Here is a 6,000-nt window from a genome sequence, read left to right on the forward strand (position 1 = left end):
TACCAATTCTACCAAAATTCAATATCAACGCGACACTCAAATCTTTAAATTAAACCAAGAGGGTTTGCTAATCTTTCTAACTTAATTCGCCCATTAAATGTTAAAAACAATCATGGATTCAGGTAATTTGATCAATAATTAGTTAAGAACACTTAGCCCATTATTTTTCTTCTGAAAATCAGCCAAAAATCGCCTCTTCCCGAGCTCCAATCCGTCAAAAATAGAAAATGGGACGAAGTCCCATTTTCAAAACTTAAACTCTCTGCCCAGACCTCTCTTCTTCGCGAACACGATAGGTCCTTCGCGTTTGCGAAGCACAAAATTGTGTTGCCCAACATTGCTCTTCGTGAACGCAAGACACTGCTCGCGAACACGATGTTTTACCGAGCTCTTCTTCGCCAACGCGAGCTCCCCTTCGCGAATGCGAAGGCAAAAACCCAAGCCCATTATATTTCCCTTCGCGAATGCGTTACCCAAATGCGAACGCGATGCACAACCCAGGCTCCTGTTTGCGTACGTGAGACCCTCTCGCGAACATGAAGGGAAAATCTTTCCTGCCTCAAATTCCCCTTCGTGAATGCGAGGGCCCGCTCGCGAACGCAAAGAAGGAAACCAGAAAAATACACTAGTAGTCTTCAGCCAACATGCCAAGTCCAAAAATAATCCGTTAACCTCCTGAAACTCACCCGAGCCCCCCAGGACCTCAACCAAATATACCATCAAGTCCCAAAACATTATACGAACTTATAAATAACCTCAAACAATGCTAAAACCGTGAATCATACCCCAATTCAAGACTAATGAACTTTGAAATTTAAAGTTTCCACAAACAACGCCGGAACCTATCAAATCATGTCCGATTAACCTCAAATTTTGCACATAAGTCATAAATGAAATAACAGATCTACTAAAATTTTTAGAATCGGATTTCGACCCCAATATCAAAAATTCAACCTCCGGTCAAACTTTCCAAAAATTTGACTTTCGCCATTTCAAGCCTAATTCCACTACGGACCTCCAATTAATTTTTCGTACACACTCCTAAGTCCAAAATCACCATACGAAGCTATTGGAATCATCAAAACTCCATTCTGAGGTCGTTTACATATAAGTCGACATCCGATCACTATTTCAACCTAAGTTATCAATTATGAGATTAAGTATCTCATTTCACTCCGAAATCTTTTCGGACCCGAATCAACTAACCCGGTAAGTCATAAAACAACTGTAACGCATAAATTGAACAGTAAATGGAGGAAACAAGGTTGTAATACTCAAAATGATCGATCGGGTCATTACAGTAAGTCTCTTGCCTAATCTTGTAAGAGAGAATTTACCTCCATAGGTGTTTTAAATTACTATTAGCTTCTAATTTGGGGGCTATGCACGCAAGAGGTAATGAGAGTCTGTGCGTTGCTACTAACTATGCTTAAGTTAGGGTATATTTAGCACTCAAATCATGAAATACTTGTAATGTTTGCACTCTACTTGTTAATTTAAGTTCCTAAATTATATTGAAATTTGATAAAGGATTTGTAAAGATAGAATTTTACTTACTTTGAGTTTTGGCGGGTTACTTGACCGTTACTAGAAATTGTGCTTCCCTGTGTATTATTCTTTTAATAGCTTTTAAATCGGATGTTCATAGAGTATTCCTTCTTCTTGTGGTCGAACGCCTCAGCAGTATAATAGATGCATCTATGGTTCGTGTTGTTCGACCCTCGGCAGTATACACATTATTTTGGATCGGGTCGTACGACCTCGGCATAAATTATGCGTGTTAATGCTTGGAGCCCGAATACACTTGATATCATTTTCATGAATTGATAGGTTATAATTTATTTATTTTTCCGAAATTTATTTGGAATTAGTATGTGTTAGTGGAAGACTTTTAATATTTACTATTAGTTAAAGAATCATTTAATCACTGTTTGTTATTGTGCTAATATTATTATTCATATATTTTATGCCTATTTAGCATTCCTTCATTTTATTGTTAGTCCACAGTAAGTGTCGATGTCGACCCCTCGTCACTACTTCTTCGAGGTTAGACTGGATACTTACTGGGTACATGTTGTTTATGTACTCACGCTATACTTCTGCACTAATCGTGCAAGATCTGAGGCAGGTGCATCTGGCAGTCATTCCAGTGCACACCCCCGTTACCCCGAGGCTTAGTGGTGAGCTATTTTCTGAGTCTGTTCTGTAGCACTTGGATTCTCTCTTTTGCATTTATTTTCTGTCTTCTCTATTTCAGACAGTAGCTTAGAGTTTTGTATATTTTACTAGTTGCTCATACACTTGTGACACTAGGTCTTGGAAACATGCTAGTAGACTTTATAGTTTTTGAGCATTTCTTTCACTGTAATTGCTCTTTCATTAGCTTTCGCTTTACTTTATTAACTTTTTCACTTCTTATTTTCTTAATAAATAAACCTCAACTAATTTGAAATTATTAAAAATAATAATATATGGTTAGTTCACTGTTGACTTTCCTAGCGGTGACGTTGAGTGCCATCATGGCCTATAGGAGAAAGTGGGTCGTGACACTAATAGTCATTTTTCTTGTAGTGCCGGTTGTTGCCCTTATTATATGACCCCACCCCGGTTATATCTTTTAACGCTTTACTTGTTATTTTCATTGCTTTTTATACATATCTGCACAGGTTTTTAGTAGGTATTTTATCTTAGCCTCGTCACTACCTCATCGGGGTTAGGTCGGCACTTACTGAGTACATTGGGTCGGTTGTACTTATACTATACTTCTGCACTTCTTGTACAGATTTTGATATTGGTACAAGCGGAGTCCCAAGAGGCACTTAGCGGATACCAGTCAGTGACTCGAGGTAGAGCTGCATCCCATTCGCAGGCCTTAGAAGTCCCTTTCCTATTTTATAGTACTGCTTCTATTTCATTTCGGACAGTGTTGTACTCCTTTTAAACCCTTGTATTAGGCTGAATCTAGTTGTTTATGTACTTATGACACCAAATCTCAGGATATTTTATTCCATGTTAATGTTCAGTCATTTGATATTTATTGTTTTTCCTTCAGTATTATTTTTGTTGTGTTGGCTTGCCTAGAAAGTGGTGTTAGGCACCATTACAGCCTCGAGGTTGGGATTTCAGGTCTTTACAGCGGAATCCGTGAAAAGGACGAACCACAAGAATCTATTGTAGCAATCTAATAAAGTTTGCATTGTGATCTCTAGTCATTCTAAATATTATAAGTAACGTTTTTCTCTTTCTAGTTTGTTAATACTAAAATATGTTCATATACTAAAAGATATACATATCTTAGAGTTGCATGCATACTAAAATATATACATATCTTAGAGTTGCATGCATATAAGAAAAATATGAAAATTTTAAGGAAGATAGTCGTTGTCTTTCAAATCTCAGTAGAGTTGCACCTTTCTTGATAGATCTAATTGTCTTTCCTTTTTGAGTGAATACCCTAAAACCTCTCAAAATTATTATTTATCAATTGTCTACCTAAACTATCCAATGCTCCTAACCCCCCCCCCTCCCCCTAACTATATACCCCTATATATTAAAAGTTTCTTGTGTTACGACCCGAAATTTCCACCCTCGGGACCGTGATGGCGCCTAACATTTCACTTGCTAGGAAAACAAACGTTAGCTATATCTATTAACCATTTTTAGTAATTTCCAAATTAAATAACAATAATAAAACTGAATTGACTGGAATAAGGTAATAAACTAATATGTGACGAAATTCAAATATAAATCCCGAAATTGGTGTCACGAATACATGAGCGTCTAAAATACTGCAGATAATGATCTGAAATAAACATAACTGTTTGAATCAAAATAAACAGCTAAAATGATGTAGAAGGGGACTTCAGGGCTGCGGACGTTGTGCAGCTATACCTCAAGTCTCCACTGATAGCTAGATCCGAGCAAACCTCACTCAGCGCAGATGGGACCAACTCTGATATCTGCACAAAAAATGTAAAGTGTAGTATGAGTACAACCGACCTCATATACTTTATAGGTGTCGAGCCTAACCTCGACGAAGTAGTGACGAGGCTAAGGCGGGCCACTCACACTACAATCTGTAAATAGTAATAATAATAATAACAATAATAATAATAATAATAACAATAACAATAACAATAACAATAACAATAACAATAATAATAATAATAATAATAATAATAATAATAATAATAATAATAATAACAATAACAATAACAATAACAATAACAATAATAATAATAATAATAATAATAATAATAATAATAATAATAATAATAATAATAATAATAATAATAATAATAATAATAATAATAATAATAATAATAATAATAATAATAATAATAATAATAATAATAATAATAATAATAGAAAAAAGACAAGAATGGAAATAAAGCAGTTAATTCATAATAACAAACTCAAAATCCAACTAATAGAGAGTCCAGAAAAATAAGTCATATAAACTCATCTCAATTACCGAGGCAAATCCAACAGTCACAAACAAATATAACTTTATACAATCTGTTGTGGCGCGCAACCCGATCCCACTATATCATCACCTGTCAATATCATAATCCGTCTTTATTCCGCCATTTCAATTCATTACCTTTCAATTTTCGTTAAGGCCTGCAACCCGCTCCCCAAACAATTTCAATCAATAATAGCAATTTAACAACCAAAATATACAAGAAGTTCTACATCAAGAGAGTAAATGTACGAAGCAATGGAGAATAACATAATAATCAAAGAATCTCGAACAACTCGGATGTTGCAACTTTACCAACTCCACGATATCTATCCATTTATCACGCATACAAATGAAACTACATAATTGAAGGCAACAAATGTAACAAAACTATAAGACAACAAGACATAGAAAAATTTAGATATGCAAGAAAAGCAATTAGAGACAAGTAGAAAATAAGCATGGAACTACGGGAGGGGTGAACAATTTAATACTAGGATCACCAGATGACAAGTAATAATTATGGCATGAAATTCAAATAAGCATGTAGCAATTAAGGGATGTAACAAGATATATTATAAAGTAACGAAAACATAGAAGCAAGAAACACAATGGCACATATACACTCGCCACCTCGCATATACACCCGTTTCACACAAAACTCACATAACATATAGTTCAAGGGTCCCTAATTCTCTCAAATAAAGGTTAGACCAAACACTTACCTCTCTCCGCAACTCAAGCAATCAATCAATCACGGCCTTGGTATTTGAACAAGCCTCCAAACCAACTAAATCTAGCAAATCATTGACCAAATGATTCGTGATAAGCTTTAGAAACTACTCACAAATGAAAGAGTTCAATTTAGATCATTTCTGAAAAACTCAACCCCAGGCCCGCTTGGTAAAAATCGAGATTCGGACCAAAACCCAATTATCCATTCATACCCGAGCCCGGTTATGTGATTTGTTTCGAAATCCGACCTTAATTCGAGGTCTAAATCTCAATTTGACAAAAATTTCCAAGTCTACCCAAGTCCCTAATTTCTACCATGAAAATCCAAATTTTGATGTTGAAATCTCATGAAATATAATGGGTAATTGAAAAAAAATGGATTGCAGTGACTTACCAATAAATTCAGGAAGGAAAGTCTCTTAAAAAATTGCCTCTAGGGTGTTTAGGGTTAAGAGATTATAAGAAATGAGCTAAATCATGTTTTTTCCTCTTTTACCCAGCTACGGATGTCGCAATTACGATGTCTTGTTCGCAAATGCGAGACAAGGTTCGCAAATGCAAACCCTGTCTCAAAGCTAGAGAAGTTGCAAATGCGACATTTGGTTCTCAAATGCGAACTCCCAGCCTTCGCAAATATGGACCAATCGTTTGCAAATGCGAAGGTTATCCAGGAACACACTGAGTCGCAAATGCGACTCTGTCACCGCAAAAGCGACCACTGTTCATTCGCAATTGAGGACATTTTCCTCGCAAATGTGAGGTTATCCAGTCTAGACCATGCTCGCAAATGCGAACACTTGTTC

This window comes from Nicotiana tabacum, chromosome 23 (genome assembly GCF_000715075.1).
Source record: "Nicotiana tabacum cultivar K326 chromosome 23, ASM71507v2, whole genome shotgun sequence".
Taxonomy (NCBI): domain Eukaryota; kingdom Viridiplantae; phylum Streptophyta; class Magnoliopsida; order Solanales; family Solanaceae; genus Nicotiana; species Nicotiana tabacum.